Source organism: Coregonus lavaretus, assembly GCF_964263955.1.
Source record: "Coregonus lavaretus genome assembly, contig: HAP1_SCAFFOLD_189, whole genome shotgun sequence".
Taxonomy (NCBI): domain Eukaryota; kingdom Metazoa; phylum Chordata; class Actinopteri; order Salmoniformes; family Salmonidae; genus Coregonus; species Coregonus lavaretus.
In genome coordinates, this window is record NW_028157228.1 from 446598 (window position 1) to 471402 (window position 24805).

The window sequence follows — 24805 nt, forward strand, 5'->3', positions numbered from 1 at the left end:
GCCCTAAGCCACCTTTTTATTACTAAACCAGCTCTCCCCAAATCATGTGATATTAACTACCCTTACATAGACTACAGGAGCGTGTAGTGTGTGAGGGTCAGTTTCATAGCTTTTTTGCATTGCTAATTATGTCTGCCTGTCTGTCTGACCCTTTGTGTGTCTGTCTGCCTGTCTTCCTGTCTTTCCCTCTGTCTGTCTGTTCCTCTCCAGTCCAGGTTCATGTCTGGTTGTGTCTGGACCGGGACTCATCCATTCACTTGGTGGAATGGCCAACGCTAACATGAACTGCTGGTATGCTAGATCTCCACAAACAGAAGACCCTACTACTCATGTTCAGTGGCCTTTCAAAAGAAGGGATGCTATCCGCACACTGCAAAAAATGATCTGAGGACTCCAAACTATCTCAGCTTGTCAGTTGATGTCATTGTGTGATACCTCTCTCTCTGTAGGCCTGTGATTGTTATTGGAGGCTCCTCTGATCAAAACCAAGAGACCACTGGGGCGTTTCAAGAGTTTCCACAGGTACCGGTTCAACCATGACATTTCTGACTATTGAACATTAGGGGATGGTATCCCGGGACACAGATTAAGCCTAGTCATGGCCTAAAAAGCAAACTCAATAGAGAATCTCTGTATGGGAAACTGGCCCTAGCAGTTTAATTGCTGAAAGAGGAAATAATTTGTTATTTTTGGTCCTCTTTCTCTGTCAGGTGGAGGCATGCAGATTGTACAGTAAGTTCTCTGCTAGGTCTAGCAGTCTGGATATGATCTCCTCAGTGGTAGAGAAGGTATACAGTCTACTCTGACTCCCTCTGTGTAGTCCTCTTCATATCATTTGGTATCACCTGCAATTGTCTGTTTTCTGACCTCTAATTTTCCAGCTTAGCAAGGTACCTTAACTGCTTCATAAGAGCACAGCACAGCCTTAATTGATCTGAATGGAAGGGTGTTTGGTCTGTCTAAGGCAGCACGCACTAGCATGTATGGACGTCCAGGTGCTGTATACGTAGACATATCTGGGGACATGGTCAATGCTAAATTGGACAGGAGCAGAGCCAGGTTAGTGGCCATCACTGTCTTTCATCCATTTAAAATGTATACTAATGTGTTACTGTTGAATATGTATACCTCTGAATTCACATCACCGTAGTCATTTTTATTTTATCTTGTTATACCTTTTAACGTCTGAAGTGAACCAGAAATTAAATTACTTAGAAAATATAGCACTATATCAAAATATTCTCATCAGAGAATAGCAATAAGCCTCGATAGACCTTCATGGTTTATTTACATATGCAATAAAGTTGCTAGGTAACATGTTTAATGTTTGACCTATTATTTATTATTTCCTTTGTCAGAGAGGTGCCCTGTAGTCCACCTCCTCCTGTGAGTATGGCTGACCATATGGCGATCACAGAAGCACTGGCGGTCCTGAAAGGAGCCAAACGGCCTTTACTCATCATTGGCAAAGGTAGGCATTGCTTTTTTAATAGCCAGATAATCTGGGGGAAACAGAACTAAAATCTTGTTTAATTGCGTCAGATACTTGGATAAGGTCTGGGGAGATGTTAAGAGAAAGATACTAACGCCACTTGCGAACTCTCCACCCCCCTAAACGGAAACTCTCTGCAAGTTTCAGGCAAGTTTATGTGCCAAATGTCCCCTCCCGTTCTGAAATTGAAAAGATGCGAGCACCTGCGAAATCGGGATTTGTCCAAATGATTAGTGGTGAAAAATCAGCGTACCGGAACAAAGTTGTCACATCCCAGTCTGTTGACAGACGCTACTTCCAGTTATGTTACGTGCGTCTGTCCAAGAGAGATCAATAGCCAGCTGAGACGCACTGTAACACATATAGCACTGTACCACGGTTCAGTTGAAAACTGGGCCACGTTCAGTCGACAAATGTTGTTGACATGATTTCTCATTCTACCTGTCCGAGAGGCACGTTCGTTCTACATGCTGTATTTCTATCTGAACGTTGCACAACATTTTGCTCAGCTGAATGCATCCCAGTTGTGAAGGCCAGTCTGTTGAAATCCGTGTTGCAGTGCCCTCTGTCTGTGTCCCTCTGCAGGTGCAGCCCATTGAAGAGCAGAGGGGGCTCTGAAGGAGCTGGTGGAGGGGTGTGACCTGCCCTTCCTGCCCACCCCCATGGGTAAAGGGGTGCTGCCTGACGATCACCCCAACTGTGTTGCTGCTGCCCGCTCCAGGTCAGCCTCTCCTTCTCTCAGCTGGCATCATATTCATGTACAGACCATTGACTGTATAAGTAGGACCAAGAATTTCCCTGACCATTTGAACGGACCAGGAAACTCCTGAAATCCCTATCTATAACTAGTCTCTCCTGGCCAGGTCATGTCAATGTAAACTGGTGTCAATCAAACAACTACACTACTCCTATAACTAGCCTCTTTTCATTACATTTTGTTTTGTCCCTGCTCTCCTCCTCCTCTCTTCCTATCCTCCTCCTCCTCTCTTCCTATCCTCCTCCTCCTCTCTTCCTCCTCCTCCTCCTCCTCTTCCTATCCTCCTGGTTCTATGGTCTTGGTGGGGACTGCAGAGCTCTGCTCCAGTCTGATGTTGTGGTCCTACTTGGTGCCAGACTCAACTGGATCCTGCACTTTGGCCTTCCCCTCAGGTTTGACACCCAAGTAAAGGTCATCCAGCTAGGTCAAAGGTCACCAGTAGGGTTTCTTTTTTTTTCGGATTCCAGATTTTCTGCTTATTCCGTTCTGATTTCTGGAATCTTCCAACAGGGATTTCTGGGAATTTTGGGAAAGTAACTGTAATTTTGCAACCCTAGTCACAGGTCATTTCATAGTGAACTACATTTCATTGTAACCAGGTATAAAGGTATTTGACTCAGTCTATTGGATTTAGTCTATCAATTATATAGCTTCTCTATAAGTCTTTGTGGTCTCTCCAAATAATGTCATGGCTGTCTTAGTGCTGTACAGTACATCTATATTTAAGCAATAAGGCCCGAGGGGGTGTGGTATATGGCCAATATACCACGTCTAGGGGCTGTTCTTAAGCACGATGCAACGCGGAGTGCCTCGATACAGCCCTTAGCCGTGGTATATTGGCCCTATACCACAAACCCCAGAGGTGCCTTATTGCTATTATAAACTGGTTACCAACGTAATTCGAACAGTCAAAATGCATTTCAAATCAAATCAAATCAAATTTTATTGGAAATTGAAATACAACAGGTGCAGACATTACAGTGAAATGCTTACTTACAGCCCTTAACCAACAGTGCATTTATTTTTAACAAAAAAGTAAAAATAAAACAACAACAAAAAAAGTGTTGAGAAAATATGAGCAGAAGTAAAATAAAATAACAGTAGGGAGGCTATATATACAGGGGGGTACCGGTGCAGAGTCAATGTGCGGGGGCACCGGCTAGTTGAGGTAGTTGAAGTAATATGTACCTGTGGGTAGAGTTAAAGTGACTATGCATAAATAATTAACAGAGTAGCAGCAGCGTAAAAGGATGGGGTGGGGGGGGCAGTGCAAATAGTCCGGGTAGCCATGGTTAGCTGTTCAGGAGTCTTAAGGCTTGGGGGTAGAAGCTGTTGAGAAGTCTTTTGGACCTAGACTTGGCCCTCCGGTACCGCTTGCCGTGCGGTAGCAGAGAGAACAGTCTATGACTAGGGTGGCTGGAGTCTTTGACAATTTTGAGGGCCTTCCTCTGACACCGCCTGGTATAGAAGTCCTGGATGGCAGGAAACTTGGCCCCAGTGATGTACTGGGCCGTACGCACTACCCTCTGTAGTGCCTTGCGGTCGGAGGCCAAGCAGTTGCCATACCAGGCGGTGATGCAACCAGTCAGGATGCTCTCGATGGTGCAGCTGTATAATTTTTTGAGGATCTGAGGACCCATGCCAAATCTTTTCAATCTGAGGGGGAATAGGCTTTGTCGTGCCCTCTTCACGACTGTCTTGGTGTGTTTGGACCATGATAGTTCGTTGGTGATGTGGACACCAAGGAACTTGAAGCTCTCAACCTGTTCCACTACAGCCCCGTCGATGAGAATGGAGGCGTGCTCAGTCCTCTTTTTTTTCCTGTAGTCCACAACCATCTCCTTTGTCTTGGTCACGTTGAGGGAGAGGTTGTTATCCTGGCACCACACGGCCAGGCCTCTGACCTCCTCCCTCAACGTGACCCATGTTATACGGTCAGATATACCACAGCTTTCAGCCAATCAGCATTCAGGGCTCGAGTCACCCGGTTTATAAAAGGGAACGTGTGTGTGTCAGCCTTAGCATTATGTGGTGGTGCCTGGTTATTTCTGTTGTGTTTAGCTTGAGGTTTGGCCACTCCTCCAGCTGCTGTTACATGTGTCACGTACGGCGCTCTTCCTGTCGTGTCGTTGCTGGTATGTTGTAGTAACGTTCCACATACGTTATTTATGTCAAGGTCAATGTCAAGGTTGATCTGTGTGCTGAGGAGATGGGGAACAACGTGCAACCTGCTGCTGCTCTCCTGGGGGACATCAATACTATTGTCAAGCAGGTAACACAACACAGTCCTGGGGGACTGGAGATCCTGGTTTGAATCCAGGCTCTGTCGTAGCCGGCCGCGACCGGGAGACCCATGGGGCGGCGCACAATTGGACCAGCGTCGCCTAGGGTAGCGGAGGGAATGGCCGGCTCAGTTCGTAGAGCATGGTGTTTGCAACGCCAGGGTTGTGGGTTCGATTCCCACGGGGGGTATGAAGAAAAAAAAAAAAGTAACGTATGCACTAACTGTAAGTCGCTCTGGATAAGAGCGTCTGCTAAATGACTTAAACATGTTAAATGTAGAGGGCCCCGTAAACAGTTCCACAAACGTCAGCATGAGTGCGCTGACTGTGGAAGCACTAATCACTGGACCAAAGCTCACTGTCAGATGCACCAGCTGTGTGTCAAGTGCTTTTCTCCGGGCCACATGAGCTTTGACTGTAGTGAGGCTGGGCAGCGACAGAACCCTGGATGTGGACAGACTGGCAGGTCTCAGGAAAACTAGAAAGCCTCCGTTCTGAGGAGGGCAATGTGGGGCATTCTTATTTTTCGACCACTGATGATGATATCCAATCTGTTTATTCTTACTTTTGTGAGTCAGTACCCAAGAACAACACAGTCATTTTTCAGAACACAATCAGAATGAAAGTTTGTTTTACACCACTGTGCTAGTACAGGATAAAGTTGAGCTGAAGGGGATGTTAGATAGTGGGTCCATGGCTACTACTCTGCGCGCAGATATTGTACCTCGGTTGAGGGAGGCAGGAGTGGTAGAGGGGAACTTTCTAGCTCCTTCAGACATCATCCTGGTGGGTTGTGGTGGGAACAAACTAGCCCAGTGGGCATGTGTGACTTAAAAATTCAACTTTATGGCTTCTGTTATGTAGTCCCAGTGCTTATTGTTGATGGGCAGGTTGATGAACTCATTGTGGGCACTAATGTGTTGAAGTCTCTGATTAGACAGTTCAAATCAAATGACAGCTACTGGCGGGTGGCGGGTACACCAGGTTCCTCTAGCCAGTGTGATGTCAAATCTGGAGAGATGGAGAGGAGACTCCATCCCAGATAAAGTGGGCACCATTAAGTTGAAGAGAGCAGTAACGCTCCAACCCATGAGTGAGCATCTGGTGTGGGGCCGCCTACCCCCAAAGACAAAACTCTCTGTGGGCAGTACTGTTGTTGTCGAGCCCAGCACGTCTCGTTGTGTGAATCGACACATACTAGTGAAGATTGTGAATCCAACAACATCGCCAGTTACCCTGAGACAAAATGCTAAAGTGGCGGATGTGTACCCTTGCATTGCATTGGAGTATTTTAATGATGTCAAGCAGCAAGCAGCTCATCAGAACGTGGCAAAGGCTCAATGTGACAGATCACATGGCAGTCTGACAGCTAAGAGTTCAGTTGGTGGCAGTGTAGATAATGGCAACAGTACACTGAGGAATCTTGGACTTCAAGGCCTGTCTGTTGAGGAGTGTCCAGTTTCACAGTTCTGGAAAGATAAACTTGTCAACTTAATTGGGAAGTATGACACAGTGTTCTCTAGACATAGCCTAGATTGTGGCGAGGCAAAGGAGTTCTGCCTTCGCATACGGCTGACTGATGACCGCCCATTTCGATGACCTTATCGTAGACTGTCTCCAGCTCATTACCAAAAACTCAGGGAAACACTGGATGATATGGAGGAAAAGGAAATCGTCAGAAAATCCAGCAGCGAGTATGCCTCACCATTGGTGCTGGTATGGAAAAAGAATGGGGACTTGCGCCTATGTACTGACTTCAGGTGGTTAAATGCCCGCACAGTAAAGGATGCTCATCCCCTGCCTCATCAGGCTGATGTACTGGCCGCGCTGGGAGGTAATGCCTTCTTCAGCACAATGGATTTGACGTCAGGGTATTACAACGTGCCACTGCATGAAGAGGACAAGAAATACACTGCCTTTTCCTCCCCTTTAGGTCTGCACGAGTACAATCAGTTACCTCAGGGCCTCTGCAACAGCCCGGCTACTTTTATGAGAATGATGCTGACCATCTTTGGTGACCAAAACGTTCTAAGTCTCCTTTGTTACTTGGATGATCTGATGGTTTTTGCTAAGACGGAGGAAGAGAGTCTGCAGAGACTTGAGATGGTTTTTCAGCGGTTGCAGGAGCACAACCTTAAACTTTCTCCGTTGATGTGCAAGTTTCTGAGGAGGTCTGTAAAGTTTTTGGGCCACATCATTTCTCAGGAGGGTGTAGCCACTGACCCTGCTAAAGTTCAAACCATTTTGAATGTGACTGAGAGTGAGATAATGGAAGCTGATGGTGTCACACCGTCTCCTATCAAAATAGGTTCTTTCCTTGGTATGGTAGTATACTATCAGCACCACATTGAGAATTGTTCCATGGTTGCTAGGCCATTGTTTCAACTAACTACAGGTCAGAAGAAGCCTAGGAGAGGCAAGGGTAGGAAGAGGCCTGGTCCCCCTCGCAGGCTCACTGCTGCAGACTGGACTGCCGAATGTCGACTCGCTTTTGAAGCTTTGAAATCAGCACTAGTTGACCAGGCACTGCTGGTTCATCCAGATTTTTCTCAGCCATTTCTACTTTCCGTGGATGCATCTACTAGTGGTTTGGGAGCTGTACTATCACAAGTGCAAGATGGGAAGGACATAGCCAGGCCGATAGCTTTTGCTAGTAAATCTCTTAATAATGCACAATCCAAGTATCCTGCTCACCGGCTGGAATTTCTAGCCATGAAATGGGCCATTCATGATCAATTCAGCCATTGGCTGCGAGGGCATAAGTTTACTGTGTGGACCGACAACAATCCACTCAAATATATTCTTACAAAGCCGAGACGATGCATGCGAGCAGAGATGGGTTGCAAAGCTGGCACCCTTTGAGTGGCGCAGTGGTCTAAGGCACTGCATCGCAGTGCTAGCTGTGCCACTAGAGATTCTGGTTCGAATCCAGGCTCTGTCGTAGCCGGCCGCGACCGGGAGACCCATGGGGCGCCGCACAATTGGCCCAGCGTTGTCCCGGGTAGGGGAGGGAATGGCCGGCCGGGATGTTGCTCAGTTGGTAGAGCATGGCGTTTGCAACGCCAGGGTTGTGGGTTCGATTCCCACGGGGGGCCAGTATGAAAAATAAAAATGTTGTATGCACTCACTAACTGTAAGTCGCTCTGGATAAGAGCGTCTGCTAAATGACTAAAAATGTAAAATAAAAATGATATCCAGTACATACAGTGGGGAGAACAAGTATTTGATACACTGCCGATTTTGCAGGTTTTTTCTACTTACAAAGCATGTAGAGGTCTGTAATTTTTATCATACGTACACTTCAACTGTGAGAGACGGAATGTAAAACAAAAATCCAGAAAATCACATTGTATGATTTTTAAGTAATTAATTTGCATTTTATTGCATGACATAAGTATTTGATACATCAGAAAAGCAGAACTTATTATTTGGTACAGAAACCTTTGTTTGCAATTACAGAGAACATACGTTTCCTGTAGGTCTTGACCAGGTTTGCACACACTGCAGCAGGGATTTTGGCCCGCTCCTCCATACAGACCTTCTCCAGATCCTTCAGGTTTCGGGGCTGAGATCCCCAAAGCCTACAAGAATTCTGATAGTGAAACTCCACTCAGCTGGGATGGTGCTGTGCCTGATGTTGTTAACTTGGTTGAAGATGCTTTGTCAGTCTGGTCTGTGACAATCTACCAGGATTCTGATCAGTCGTCTGACACTACTAGTGTTGAGTCGGAAATTGAAAGTGTGCTGGCTCCGGATATGCTGATCTGTAGTACTCCCCAACCTGAGGTTAGACCTTTGAGCACGGTTGGTGCTGTCCGTGACATTCCTGCTAGGTTTTTGGGTGAGGGTGTTCGGACAAGACTAGGTAGATTCATTAATCCAGTGAATAGGCTAATCCAAACTATGTCTACACAGGAAATGAAACAATTCTTGGTTTCTCAGTGACATTTACATTTACATTTTAGTCATTTAGCAGACGCTCTTATCCAGAGCGACTTACAGTTAGTGAATACATATATATATATTTTTTATACTGGCCCCCCGTGGGAATCAAACCCACAACCCCCAACCTTTTCTTTGTTGTGTGTATGTGGTAATCTAAGTGGGTCTTAGAGTGATTTGTTGGTTTGTCTAATATTTTTGACAATTCATGTAACTTTGTGTGTAGTTCATCAGCATAAAATGTATTTGGCATTTTTTGTATAGGGTTGAATAAGGGATTAGCTACCTCTTATTTTTCCTAATCCTTCATGGGATAGCTTTCCAGCTGATCGACCATTTGTGGGTCTAGAATTAAGGGACTACACTGGGTTACTCTGTCACCCTGAGGGTGTGAAATGTTTTTTTTCTTTCTTTGCTTTGTTACCTTCGAGGTAATGTGTTTTGTTTTGTGTTTATAATCTAGTGTAAAACAGTAGGGGTGAATGTAGTAGTGGGATGTTGTTCCCCTACATAATGCACCAAGTTGCACACAAGGACAGTTCAACTAGGCCAGGTCAAGAGGGGATGTTAATAAGTTAATAATAATAATAATAATAATAATAATAATTCAATGTGCTTTTTATTTAATTACAGCTGCATAGCTAATGTAATTTTTTGGTGTACAAACATTTTTCTGTATCTATATTGCAAATACACCTAATTGTAAAAGTTGTGTATATTTTGGTCTGGTCCATCGCGGGTTATCTGTATTTATGTACCCTCTTATTGTTCTCTTTTGCCTGACCTTCAACTAGCAAGGTATGTTGTCCTTGGCGCCGTAATTTGTCAATATAAAACTGTGGTAAAGTTACACAAAGTGCTGTTACGCAACTATAGGTTTTGTTACAATGTGGACAATATAACGATTTATGTTAACAACTTTCACCAAGCTCGCTAATTTGGGTACCTATTGTAACTCGGGAGTATTTGGGTCAGTGTTTGAGTGAGTTTCTATGTGCTCACGCAGGTGCCCGAGAGCTGTGGCTGCACCAAGGGCTAACCTATTGTGTGTTGTCTCGTGGTGTGCAGTTATGTCTTTTATTTTGTCAGAATTATGTTGTATATCATTTTACTTGTATTGTATAGTGTGTTGTTAGGCACTGAATGTGTGCATGCAGCACCTGTTCTCTTTTGCCTGACCTTCAACTAGCAAGGTGCCCGAGAGCTGTGGCTGCACCAAGGGCTAAAATCATTTTTTTGTCTCTTCGTGTGCAGGTCGAATAAAAATTATCCAACCATCAGAATTCCAGTTGTGGCAGTGTCCTAATTAAAAGTACACAACGCAGAACGAACCACGCTACATATGCATAATGATGTAGTAAACAACATCGCTCTGCGTGGGAACTTTTGGTGGGGGGGAAGTAGCCTTTATAAGTCTCCATGGTGGGTAAAGACCATCACTTCGTTGTCTTGTTGGGAATAGTAATAATTTGTGACAGTACGCATTGTATTAGTCTAACGGTTGTTTTTAATTTAGTTTCTCACATTAAACAGACATTTGAGAAGGATTTGAGAAGCGAATTGCTTGCAGTTGTACCTATGAGACACAGACACACTAAAGCTGTACAGTGTAGTTAGAAAAGTCAATTTACATTATTTGCAGATGTGTTCCCTTTTATTTACAAATCGAAAAATGTAACATTTGAAATGAATGTGGCAGAACAGTTAAGCATAGAGTTCCTGTGGAAGTCTTCTCCTTCAGTCTTTTTGTCTCCTATGCCTCGTTTCCTATTAGATGGGATTTTCCCAACGCCAAGTTCACCTGAGACAGCCGCTATCCAGTGTCATGTGTTGCTGAATTACAGATCTCGCTATCCCAATGTCGCTGCTGTCCATGGTGCTGAAATATCCAATCTCGGCTATTTGCATACATAGTACCATCCACACTTGACACCACACACACAAGTTAATGCTAATATCACACACACTTTTGAACATTGCACAACCTGCAACAAGACACTGAAACAGCACTTAATTTCAAGTTTGTTTGTTTCTGAATAAAGATGCGAAGAATGAAATCAATGTGTGGAAGGAGATTGGACAATGTATAGGCATTCCCTATAGCTGTATTTGACTGGAGCATAATCAGATTGCTTTGTTTCAGCCAGAATGGAAATTTGGTCTGAGAAACTATGCCCATTATAGCATGACTATTTCAGACAGAATTCACTTAATATTGTCTGTAAAAATATAAATAAGGCAATGTTTATATGACCCCCTTTCAAACATTCACATATTTATAATTTTCTTGCAGATATACAGTGCATTCAGAAAGTATTCATACCCCTTAACTTATTCCACATGTTGTTTTCTTACAGCCTGAATTCAAAATGGATTCAATTATAATATTTTCTCTCACGCAGCTACATACAATACCCAGCTCAATACCAGGCTCTGTCGTAGCCGGCCGCGACCGGGAGACCCATGGGGCGGTGCACAATTGGCTCAGCGTCGTCCAGGGTAGGGGAGGGAATGGCTGGCAGGGAGGTAGCTCAGTTGGTAGAGCATGGCGTTTGCAACGCCAGGGTTGTGTGTTCGATTCCCACGGGGGGCCAGTATAAAAAAAATACAAATAAAAAAAACAATTATAAAAAATTATAATGTATGCACTAACTGTAAGTCGCTCTGGATAAGAGCGTCTGCTAAATGACTAAAATGTAAAATGTAAATGTAAAATAATGACAAAGTGAAAACACATTTTTGCAAATGTATTGGAAATGAAATACAGAAATATCTCATTTATATAAGTATTCACACCCCTGAGTCGATTAAAGCTGTGTCTTTCTGGGTAAGTCTCCAAGAGCTTTGCACAACTGGATTGTAAAATATATGCAATATACATTATATAGACAGCCATTTTTTTTTTTACCACAAGTTTTCAAGCCGTATTAAGTCAAAACTGTAACTAAGCCACTCAGGAACATTCAATGTCATCTTGGTAAGCAACTCCAGTGAATATTTGGCCTTGTGTTTTAGGTTATTGTCCTGCTGAAGAGGGAATTTGTCTCCCAGTGTCTGTTGGAAAGCAGACTGAACCAGGTTTTCCTCTAGGATTCTGACTGTACTTAGCTCTATTCCGTTTCTTTTTATCCTAAAAAAGTCTCTAGTCCTTGCCAATGACATGCATACCCATAACATGATGCAGCCACCACCATGCTTGGAAATATGAAGAGTGGTACTCAGTGATGTGTTGTGTTGGATTTGCCCCAAACATTACACTTTGTATTCAGGACATAAAGTTAATTTCTTTGCCACATTATTTGCAGTTTTACTTTAGTGCCTTATTGCAAACACAATGCATGTACAGGTTTCCTTCTTTTACATTTACATTTTAGTCATTTAGCAGACGCTCTTATCCAGAGCGACTTACAGTTAAGTGAGTGCATACTCTGTCAATTAGGTTAGTATTGTGGAGTAACTACAATGTTGATGATTCATCCTCAGTTTTCTCCTATCAAAGCCATTAAACTTTCTAACTGTTTTAAAGCCACCATTGGCCTCATGGTGAAATCCCTGATAGTTTTCCTTCCTCTCCGGCAGCTGAGTTAGAAAAGGACGCCTGTATTTTTGTAGTGACTGGGTGTATTAATACACCATCCAAAGCGTAATTAATACCTTCACCATGCTCAAAGGAATATTCAATGTCTGCTTTAATTGTACCCATCTACCAAAAGGTGCCCTACTTTGCGAGGCATTGGAAAACCTCCCTGGTCTTTGTGGTTGAATCTATGTTTCAAATTCACTGCTGGACTGAGGGACCTTATAGATAATTGTATGTGTGGGGTACAGAGATTATGTAGTCGTTTGAAAATCACTATTATTGCACACACTCCTGAGATTATTTAGGCTTGCCATAACAAAGGGGTTGAAAACTAATTGATTAGATTACTAGATACTAGACTCTGTCAATATGTTTTTGGAAGTGGCTCTGCATTTCTTGCATACACATCATATTTATGTAAGGATTATGACGACCTTCTAAAAGGACAAAGCAGTTTATGTGTGTTCCCTTGTCTCCACTGTCACCACATCCCTCGATGTGTGCAAACAGAGCATCTATATCAGGGATGGGCAACTCCAGTCCTCGGGACCTGATTTGGTGTTACACTTGTTCCCCAGCCCCAGCTAACACATTTGACTCTAATAATCAAGTACTCATGGGCTTCAGTTTAGAATGCAATAAGTTTAATCAGCTGTGTTTGCTAGGGATGGGGAAAAAGTGTGACACCACTCCGACCCCCAAGGACTGGAATTGTCCATGCCTGATCTATATGGTAGGACCAGTACCAGATTAATATGGAGGCGAAAGAAATGCACACCTATTTAGGCGAGGTGCTGGCTATCGGAGTAGAACACTTGAAAAAGAAAAGGAGAGCCGCACACTCTAGGAGCTCAGATGCAATAATTTAATAACTTAATAACCAACGTCAGGATACCCTGATGAAGACAGCTTGTCTGTCGAAACTTTGGTTATTAGGTTATTAAATTATTGCATCTGAGCTCCTAGAGTGTGCGGAAAAAGTGTGACACCACTCCGGCCCCCAAGGACAGGAATTGTCCATCCCTGATCTATATGGTAGGAACAGTACCAGACCTGAATGAATGTGTCTGTTTTGAATATTCACGGAGACAGAATGATGTGGTTGATAGCAGAGACGTCATGCCCAAAGGGGGCACAGGGTCACCTGCCCCCTCAGATTTGTGATGTTTAAATTTGTCTTGTTATTTTTTCTCTGTCATACTACTAACCATGAAGTTGGCTTTAGCTAGCCCAGATAGGATCCCATTCTCCCAACCAAATAACTACACTGAACAAAAATATTAACGCAATATGTAAAGTGTTGGTCCCATGTTTCATAAGCTGAAATAAAAGCGTGAAATATTTCGTTTGCACAAAAAGCTTATTTTTCTCAAATTGTGTGCACAAATTTGTTTACATCCCTGTAAGCGAGCATTTCTCCTTTGCCAAGATAATCCATCCACCTGACAAATATGGCATATCAAGAAGCTGATTAAACAGCATGATAATTACACAGGTGCACCTTGTGCTGAGGACAATAAAATGCCACTCTAAAATGTGCAGTTTTGTCACACAACACAATGCACAGATGTTTCAAGTTTTGAGGCAGCGTGCAATTGGCTTACGGACTGCAGGAATGTCCACCAGAGCTGTTGCCAGATACGTTTATGTGAATTTCTCAACCATAAGCCAAGGCGGCTTTAGAGAATTTGGCAGTACTTCTAACTGGCCTCACGACTTCAGACCACTTGTAAAGCAGCGTATGGGCGAGCTGTTGGCTGATGTCAACGTTGTGAATGCTCCATGGTGGCAGTGGGGTTATGGTATGGGCAGGCATAAGCTACAGACAATGAACACAATTGCATTTATCGATGACAATTTGAATGCACAGATATACCGTGGGATAGTGTACGTGCACAAAGTGAGTTTGTAACATGTATATCATTCTTACTTGTTGTTCTTTATATTTACTACCATTGCCTATTGTAAGTTGCCTCTCTGTGTTTTACTGTGTTGTGTAATACTCCGCAGGTAGCATTATGCCATTAATACAGCCCTTCCTTTGTTAATAGCGTTGTTGCTCTACTTGTGCTATCAGATATTGTGCATATTCATTACCCCTGTTATCTGTCCATTACAGGACCACTATCATTCCACTACCTTTCCATGTCCATTTCATCCGTGTGTGTCAATAAAGTATCCTTGAATGTAACTCTGAGGTTGCCTTATTCCCCTCTTACCGGGGGAGGTGAAAGCGCAACCTGGTCTCAGAACATTTCATATTATTCTGTATCTACAAAGCTGTGATCAAGGCAAAGGGTGGCTACTTTGAAGAATCTCAAATCTGAAATATATTTTGATATGTGTAACACGTTTTTGGTTACTACATGATGCCATATGTGTTATTTAATAGTTTTGATGTCTTCACTATTATTCTACAATGTAGAAAATACACAAGACACAGAGGAGGAGAAACTATCCAACACCCTGGGAGAGAGAACGAGTGACCTCAGTCGAACTCACAGCCAGAAAGATGGGTTAGATACAGGAGAGGAGGAGGTTACCCCGGATGCCATCACCCCTGCTCCTGTGAACAAGGAATGAGAGGGGAAGCCTTCTAATCAGGCCAATGGGCAGGCGGAGCGAGAGGTCATAGTGATATTGATTCACACCCAGAGAGAGACAGACAACCCATACAACCTCTTGGCTGAGATTAACCACACAGAGGTAGAGGCAGAGGGCCTTCAGGGCAAGCCAGTCAGCCTGCCTGCTCTGATCCTCAAGTCAATTGTATTTAAATTCATATTCATTAAAGATTTTTAGTCAAGACTTGAAAAGTGCCATTTATTTCAAATGATAATTATTCAGTGTCTGCAACCCTCAAGAACCAGGGTGAGTCTGGGTCCCCCTTTAACTGGGGAAACACAACTTGCATATTGTCATAGACTAGGCCGAAACGTTAATCTTTTAACCTTGCTTAAATAAAACAATGCATTTTTAATAGTGAGCAAGAGTTTTCTATGATGATTAAAGTTTTTTTGTCGCGCCCTCCACTTTTTTGTCAAATAATACATCTAAAAAAAATGTAATAAGTTAATTATTAAAAGCATTAAGATTGGGATTGGGATTGGGATGTTTCCCACCTATTTATACAACCTACTCCACAAAGTTTAGAGAAATGTTCTGAAATTAATTAAGAATTAAACAGAAGAAAATCAGAATTGAAGGCAACTATAATACAAATAATTTAATGGTATATGGTTCAATCCTGTTTCTGGTCTAATGAATAATTAATATTATTCCTCCTCTTCCTTGTGGCAAGCGCAGCAGCACACTGCCCTCCAAAGCCTGCAAAAAAAACGCTGGACTGCCCCTTTCCTCGCCCTGCATGGAACATCCAGGGTCACGTCCTTGGTGACGTGTGGGGTGACGTCCAGGGTGACCACAGCAACATCCTCTGGAAAGGGACAAAAGCGGGACAGAATGTAAATAAATGCAAACCGTAGGTTCTAAACACTGGCCAGTTGAATGGGATCTTTTATTTCAGCTCATGAAACATGGGACCAACACTTTACATGTTATCATGATGAACGGCACCTGTCAGAGTGCTTTCTATAAGTCTTACTCACCTGCTTGGATGTCAGATGGCAGAGTGGCGTAGACGGCCACCATGAGAGGCTTTTCTTCAGGTGTGACGTCCACAACCTCCAAGAGTGAAGAAGCAGGGTATGCATCTGTGTTAGGGGTGAGGTCCACAAGCTCCAGGTGGGAAGAAGCAGGATCTGCCTCTGTGTTTGGGGTGATGTCCACAACCTCTAGGTGGGAAGAAGCCGGGTCTGCATCTGTGTTAGGGGTGATGTCCACAAACTCCAGGTGGGAAGAAGCAGGATCTGCCTCTGTGTTTGGGGTGATGTCCACAAGCTCCAGGTGGGAAGAAGCCAGGTCTGCCTCTGTGTTAGGGGTGATGTCCACAACCTCCAGGTGGGAAGATGCTGGGTCTGCCTCTGTGTTAGTGATGATGTCCACAACCTCCAGGTGGGAAGAAGCCGGGTCTGCCTCTTTGTTAGGGGTGATGTCCGCAATCTCTAGGTGGGAAGAAGCCGGGTCTGCCTCTGTGTTTGGGGTGATGTCCACAAGCTCCAGGTGGGAAGAAGCCGGGTCTGTCTCTGTGTTAGGGGTGGTTTCCACAACCTCCTGATAGGAAGAAGCCGGGTCTAACTCTGTGTTAGGGGTGATGACCACAAACTTCAGGTGGGTAGAAGCCGTCTCAGCCTCTGTGTTAGGGGTGATGTCCACAAGCTCCTTGTGGGAAGAAGCCAGGTGTGCCTCTTTGTTAGGGTTGATGACCGCAATCTCTAGGTGGGAAGAAGCCGGGTCTGCCTCTGTGTTTGGGGTGATGTCCACAAGCTCCTGATGGGAAGAAGCCAGGTGTGCCTCTGTGTTAGGGGTGATGTCCTCAACTTCCAGGTGGGAAGATACCGGGTCTGCCTCTGTGCTACGGGTTTTGTCAGCAACCTCCAGGTGGAAAGAAGCCAGGTGTGCCTCTGTGTTAGGGGTGATGTCCAAAACCACTATGTGGGAAGAAGCCGGGTCTTCCTCTCTGCTACGGGTGATGTCAACAACATCTAGGTGGGGAGAAGCTGGGTCAAACTCTGTGTTAGGGGTGAATCCCTCAACCTCCAGGTGGGCAGAAGCCGGGTCTTTCTCTGTGTTAGGGGTGATGTCCACAAGCTCCTGATAGGAAGAAGCCGGGTCTAACTCTGTGTTAGGGGTGATGACCACAAACTTCAGGTGGGTAGAAGCCGTCTCAGCCTCTGTGTTAGGGGTGATGTCCACAAGCTCCTTGTGGGAAGAAGCCAGGTGTGCCTCTTTGTTAGGGGTGATGTCCACAACCTCCAGGTGGGAAGAAGCAAGGTGTGCCTCTTTGTTAGGGGTGATGTCCACAACCTCCAGGTGAGAAGAAGCCGGGTCTGCCTCTGTGTTAGGGGTGATGTCCACAACCTCCAGGTGGGAAGATGCTGGGTCTGCCTCTGAGTTATGGGTGATGTCAACAACCATACGGTGGGAAGAAGCCGGGTCTGACTCTGTGTTAGGGGTGATGTCCACAAACTTCAGGTGGGTAGAAGCCGTCTCAGCCTCTGTGTTAGGGGTGACGTTCACAATCTCCAGCTGGGAAGAAGCCAGGTGTGCCTCTTTGTTAGGGTTGATGACCGCAATCTCTAGGTGGGAAGAAGCCGGGTCTGCCTCTGTGTTTGGGGTGATGTCCACAAGCTCCTGATGGGAAGAAGCCAGGTGTGCCTCTGTGTTAGGGGTGATGTCCTCAACTTCCAGGTGGGAAGATACCGGGTCTGCCTCTGTGCTACGGGTTTTGTCAGCAACCTCCAGGTGGAAAGAAGCCAGGTGTGCCTCTGTGTTAGGGGTGATGTCCAAAACCACTATGTGGGAAGAAGCCGGGTCTTCCTCTCTGCTACGGGTGATGTCAACAACATCTAGGTGGGGAGAAGCTGGGTCAAACTCTGTGTTAGGGGTGAATCCCTCAACCTCCAGGTGGGCAGAAGCCGGGTCTTTCTCTGTGTTAGGGGTGATGTCCACAACCTCCGGGTGGGAAGAAGCTGGGTCTGCCTCTGTGTTATGGGGGATTTCCACAACCTCCAGGTGGGAAGAAGCCTGGTCTGCATCTGTGTTAGGGGTGACAATTAAAATCCTGATTGGCTCTACTACTACAAGGCACCAGGATGTCATGACAAAAGGCATCTGTCAGAGTGCTTTCTATGAGTGCTACTCACCTGCTTGGATATCAGCTGGTAGTGTGGCAGAGAAGGCCACCACTAGGACAGGGGGAACTCGCAGGGTGTCTGCAGTAGGCTGGAAGTAGCTTTTCACCTCGTCCGCCACAAAGGCACAGACAGAGCTCATAAAAAAAGGGGTCTTGAGGTCATCCAGGGAGAAGGACTGGCTGATTCTCCCGAGGATCGACCTCACAGAGTCAAAAGCAGCAGCCCGGGAGAAAGGGGTGTGAGGAGAAGAGGCCTTCAACGTGTTGGAGAGCTTCTCCCCTACGGCCACCACCATACTCACAGCCATAGCGCTTAGGAGGATGGGGTGATCTGAATGGCCTTCCTCTGGCTGAAGCCACAGGGCCAGGAGGATCCTGGGCACCAGCTCCACCACCACCTGGGATGGGCTGAGCAGGTTGCTACAGGGCTTATTGGACAGCTTGTCCAGAATGTTCCTCACAGCTCTCTCCACGATGATGTGGACCTTGGGGTCGCTGAAATCAACAAAAAGCAGCAGAGAAAGCTAAACGATGTGCAATGTTCACACAGAGAACACTGCCCTAGTTATTTTCTGCATAGCTCCAGATGTGTAGATGAATGGAGCAAGCTGTATGCAGGGCAGTACATGGAACTCACATGTCAGCTCCAGCTGGAGAGGTGGTGTGCATAGAGCGGCGGAGCTTGCAGACAGCCTTGTGCTCCATGTCAATCATTTTTAGGCAGGTGTTTACTTCCCAGGTCTGCCGTAGGAAACAGGAAGTCCCATTAGTGTAATTTCACAACAGATATATTCTGCTGTACTGACTAGTTGTTGAAAGGCTAGAAAGGAGCTCACTGACTGATAGTCTAAGTCTCTAACTCTCATTCTCTTACCAGCCGAGCGAGTTCGTTCCCCTCCTCCAGGGTTTCCTTCCACACCCTTCAAATAAAACACAAAGCATTTCAACTTTCCTGGCTTCCTATTTATCTGTTGTTTATTTTACCCACACCTCCTGGAGTGCTGCTGGTGACAGAGAATGGCAGTGAAGGTGAGAGCTGACGTGGTACTCACCTCTCCCTAAGGGATTTTTTGCCCTGAGACACCAGCCAGTCGCTCATGTGCTCCATGGTGACATGGGGCGAGACCTGGCCTCGACTCTGGAGCAGCAGATAGTGGACCATGAACTTCTTCTGCAAGATGAGGTAAGGTGTGAGACCGTGCCACTAAAGACCATATAATGTGCTTTCAGAAGGGCCTCTCGCAACATTTCACAACTGCTCATGTCTCACAATTTGCAAGTGATATTAAAAACTCTTATGACCATCTTCTCTAAACTGTCTTGAAATAAAACTCTTGTTTTGGGATTAAATCTATCTATTTTTTTCTGTGGTTACTGTTTTTGTGGGATGAATCTTACCTGTTTATTGTAATATGCTTCCTCCCAGCAGGCCTGCAGAGTCTGAAAATAAAGGCTGCTTCTACAGAATTCCTTTGAAGATAATTAAAACAATTATGCTTCATTAGGTACATTATGCACAGGCATTTACAGTATGCCAAAATGAATATCTCCTAAGATTACCTTAGTGGGACCATAAGTGAACTCAGGAATGCTCCCAACCCTATCCATGGTCAGAGGGGGACGAAATGCAGCGCTATAAATATACGGGATGCTCTAGAGATAACAGGAATGACTTAAGTCGCGAATGATCAATGCCTGTGGAGTCGTCCAATATGCTGTGCTGAGAATTGAGTTGTAGGCGATATTTGGATATGTTTGGCGCAATTTACATGTTTACATTCTATTGCCATGGAGAAATTGAGTTTCTAGAACCTGTTTTCTTCTATGTCTTTATTTCGTGAAATATTAAGATCTTTATTTTGTCATAATGTGTATATGAGGACGTTGGAGCCCGTTCCGATTCATGACGCGGTTATCCAGCTGCATGTTGCATAGACCTACTAATCCAACCTTGGCTTACAAGTTAAATTAAATTAGTATATATGCCTATACAAATCTATTGACCACATCCATTTAAATCAATGATTGTCAATTGAAAATGTGGTAGTTGTGTTATCCTGTTGTGCGTGTCAGGGCTCCTCTTAAGCACGTTATTCCAATATTTCCTAGAATTGATGCAGGTTACACTTTTGCAAAACTACTAGGTTAAAAATAAGAGCATGAATGACAATAAAGGTATGACTTGAATTATACGTGTAGTAGTTGTAATATTCATATGTGTCAGCATACTGAATTGTAATTGGATGCATTCTACTGTCATATCATACTGTGCTATGATTGGTTAAGACCACCCAGGTGGTGAGGTCATTCTAAAAGATGATCATGGCCGGAGACACATGGACATGCCAGTTATAGCTAGTTAATAAAGAGCTACGTTTATAAATATCCTGTCGTCCTGCATTTTATTATTTTGTATAAAGCATACAAAACAAGACATGGTGTCAGAGTAAAAGGACTAAAAGATGGATTTTGCTGGAGTTCCTTCACCTCGAATGGATTGGGGGTCTACAAATCTACCCGATGCATGGCGTAAGTTCAAACAGCATGTGGAGCTGATGTTCACGGGTCCTCTGAAGGAAAGAGGAGAAGAGGAAAAGTGCAGCTACCTGCTCCTCTGGATCGGTGAAAAAGGGAGAGACATTTACAACACATGGACACTTACCGAGGCTGAATCAAAGGTACTGAAAACATACTACGATCGTTATGAAGCATATGTTGTGCCAAAGACCAATACAATTTTCGCTAGGTACAAATTCCATGAGAAAGTACAAGGCGCTAGCGAATCGTTTGAACAGTTTGTCACTGAGCTGCGTCTGCTTGTGAAAGACTGTGATTATGCAAACAAGGATGAGATGGTCAGGGACCGTATTGTATTTGGAATACACTCACCGCGAGTGAGAGAGAAACTTTTGAATGTTGGATCAGAGTTAACGCTGGACAAAGCTATCGACATAGCCAGATCTCACGAGCTAACACAGGTTCAGATGAAAACCATTTCAGGCGGCAGCACGAGCGCATCACGTGAACACGCAGTGCACGCAGGCAGGCAGACATCAAAGCACACCTCCAGTGCCCAGAGAGCATGTTTCAGAACGGAGACAGACAGAACTCCAAAACAGAGCGACACAGACTCCAAACGCCCCAAAACATGTGGATATTGTGGATACAAAGTGCATGGCGAACAGGGGAATTGCCCAGCTAAAGGCAAACAGTGTACTAAATGTGGAAAATGGAATCACTTTGCAAAAGTGTGCAGAGTTTACCGTGGAAAAACAGTACATACAGTGAGTGAAGATGAAATGTCAATCAAAGAGTCAAATGCTGATGAACTGTTTATTGATTCAGTGACACAGAAAAGTCAGATATCAGAGACAGAGCAAGCCTTTGCTGACATTGAGATAGGAAGACAAGGCACAGAGCTAAAATTCAAACTAGACACTGGTGCACAAGTAAACATTATTCCTCTGAGTAAGTACAGAAGCTTGACATCTGAGTGTGAGCTACAGCCCACCACGCACAGACTGACTGGTTATGGTGGTGAACAGCTCCCAGTAAAAGGCACATGCACTCTCAAATGCAAATACAAGGAAAGGGACATGATGTTGGACTTTTACGTTGTTGACACTCGAGCACCTGCAGTGCTAGGTCTTAAAGCATGTTTAGACATGGACCTTATCAAGCTAGTTTTATCAGTGACAGCACCAGTAGAGATAGAGAATGTCATGGAGGAGTTTGCTGATGTTTTTACAGGAATAGGACTATTCCCAGGAGAATGTACCATTCACCTTGACCCAGACGCAACCCCTGTGGTCTACCCACCGAGAAAGATTCCACTTGCTCTCCGCGCCCGTCTGAAGAAAGAGTTGGAGAGCATGGAGCAATCTGACATCGTCACCAAGGTTACAGAACCGACGGATTGGGTCAACGCGTTAGTGGTGGTGGAGAAACCACGCACAGGCAAGCTCAGAGTATGTCTCGACCCAAGAGACTTGAACAAGGCTATCAAACGCCCCCATTACCCCTTACCGACGCTAGATGGCATCACACACAAGCTAGCGGGCGCACGCTACTTCAGTGTCATGGACGCCAGATCAGGCTACTGGGCTATCAAGCTCACAGAAGAGTCATCTAAGCTCACAACGTTCAACACACCGTTTGGACGCTACAGGTTCCGTCGCCTGCCTTTTGGGATTATCTCAGCCCAAGACGAGTTTCAGCGAAAGATCGACGAGGTGTACGAAGGCCTCGACGGAGTCGTGGCAATTGTGGACGACATCCTTGTCTATGGTCGAACCAAAGAGGAACACGACAGAAACCTCAACGCGATGCTGCAAAGGTCCCGCGAGAGAGGAGTCCGGCTCAACCCCGAGAAGAGCACAGTCGGCGCTACAGAGGTCAGCTACTTCGGACATCTTCTCACAGCGAATGGAATCAAGCCAGATCCGCAGAAGATCTCAGCCATAAAGGAAATGGAGCCACCAAAGAACCGCGCAGAGCTGGAAACAGTGCTTGGCATGGTCAACTACTTAGCCAAGTTCGCACCCAGCCTCTCCAATGCTAATGCACCCCTGCGTCAGCTGCTAAAGCAGTCCAGTGAGTTCCTCTGGGACAACCAACACGACATCGCTTTCCAGAAAGTGAAAGACTTGATCACGAGAGAACCAGGACCAATCCTTGCCTACTACGACCCCAACAAAGAGCTCAGACTCCAGGTGGACGCGTCAAAGTATGGACTAGGGGCAGTGCTACTGCAAGAAGGAAAACCCATCGGCTACGCTTCCAAATCTCTCACAGACTGTGAAATCAACTACGCTCAAATCGAAAAGGAGCTGTACGCCATTCTGTTCGGATGTAAGCGTTTCCATCAGTATGTCTATGGACGACAAGTCATTGTGGAATCAGACCACAAGCCCCTCGAGTCAATCATGAGGAAACCGTTAGCCGCAGCCCCGCCAAGGCTACAGAGAATGATCCTTCAACTACAAAAATACGACTTCACAATCACTCACCGTCCAGGCAAAGACATCCCTGTTGCAGACACACTCTCCAGGAAGTTTCTTACCTACAAGGACAGCAGCCTCAGTGAAGGCATGGACATGCAGGTGCACACCGTGTACAGCAACTTACCAGTTAGTGACACAAAACTGAAGGAGATCCGAGCAGAAACAGAAAAAGACACACAACTCACACAGCTGAGGAAAGTCATACAGTCAGGATGGCCTGAGGAGAGGAGAAAATGCCCTCAGAGCGTCTCAGAGTTCTGGAACCATCGTGACGAACTATCACAGATCAACGGAATAATTTTCAAAGGAGAGAAAATCATCATTCCTACCAGTCTCAGAGAAGAGATTTTGACAAAGATCCATGCTGGACACATGGGCATGGAAAAGTGCAAACAGAGAGCACGGGACATTTTGTTTTGGCCCGGAATGTGCAAACAAATAGAGGACATGGTTGGTAAATGCCCCACCTGTCTTGAACGACGCCCCTCAAACACCAAAGAGCCAATGTTACCTCACCGTATCCCAGACCGACCCTGGCAGGTCGTGGCAACAGATCTGTTCACGTGGAACAACGAGGACTACATTATAACAGTGGACTACTACAGCAGATACTTCGAACTCGACAAGCTTCACAGCACCACATCTGCAGCTGTGATACACAAGCTGAAAGCAGCCTTTGCCAGGCATGGCATTGTAGAGACTTTAATATCTGACAATGGGCCCTGTTACAAATCAAATGAGTTTGAATCCTTCACAAAAGCATGGGAGTTCACACACGTCACCACAAGCCCACATTACCCTCAAAGTAATGGCCTTGCTGAAAAATCTGTGCAGATCGCTAAATCACTCATGGACAAAGCAAAAGCAGACAAGAGAGACCCCTACCTCAGTCTCCTTGAATACCGCAACACTCCAGTTGACAACTTCAAATCACCAGCCCAGCTGTTGATGAGCCGCAGACTTCGCTCAATCCTTCCCAGCACCAACCAGCATCTGCAACCTGAGGTCGTCAGCTACAAGGAAGTGCATGCAAAACGTGCACAGAGACAACAACAGCAAAAGCGATACTACGACAGGTCAGCCAGACCACTGTCACCACTGAACGACGGAGAGTCAGTTAGAATCCAGGAGCATGGCTACTGGAAGCCAGCAGTCGTCATCCAACCAGCTGACACTGAACGTTCATATCACGTTCGCACCGCAGAAGGAGCGGTGTACCGCCGCAATCGTCGTCACCTACTGAACACAAAAGAACAACACACTGACGATATGAACTGTTCCCCTGAAAGAGAACGGGGTGGACTAAACACAGACACAACACAACATACATCATACTTACCTGCAACACCACAAGAACTGTTGACTGACACAGAAGCATGCTCAGCTTCATATCACACAAGGTCAGGAAGAGAGGTCAAGCCTAGAGCTGTCCTAGACCTGTGAAATGTCAAAGGGTGTAGGCGGATCGCTGCCCTGAAAGAGTTCCAGACTGTAAACTTGTTATTGAAAGTTAACTTGAAATGCTTTGGTATGGTATTTGTTTGATATGTTGAGATGTCATTGCTACAGTGAAAAGCTGAGTTGCTGAGAAATGTTTGTTCTAAAAGTAACAGTATGCTGAATCATTGTTTGTCTGTTATGTTGATGCAGTTGGTGCAGTTTAAATGGTTACTTACCTCGAGTTCAAACTACAGAGCATATATTCAAAAGAAACGCTTTATTGTTCTACATATTTTTTCTTTTTTTAAAAGAAGGGGGATGTAATATTCATATGTGTCAGCATACTGAATTGTAATTGGATGCATTATACTGTCATATCATACTGTGCTATGATTGGTTAAGACCACCCAGGTGGTGAGGTCATTCTAAAGATGATCATGGCCAGAGACACATGGACATGCCAGTTATAGCTAGTTAATAAAGAGCTACGTTTATAAATATCCTGTCGTCCTGCATTTTATTATTTTGTGCAAAGCATACAAAACAAGACAATA

At 45.0% G+C, this 24805-nt stretch overlaps 1 long non-coding RNA gene across 1 annotated transcript; it reads left to right on the forward strand.

The window, feature by feature from the left end:
* The first annotated feature begins 223 nt into the window (after positions 1 to 223).
* Positions 224 to 761, forward strand: LOC311125663. The gene is made up of 3 exons (XR_014612894.1): positions 224 to 291; positions 450 to 522; positions 711 to 761. It is a non-coding gene; the product is annotated as an uncharacterized lncRNA (long non-coding RNA).
* Positions 762 to 24805: the final 24044 nt, after the last annotated feature.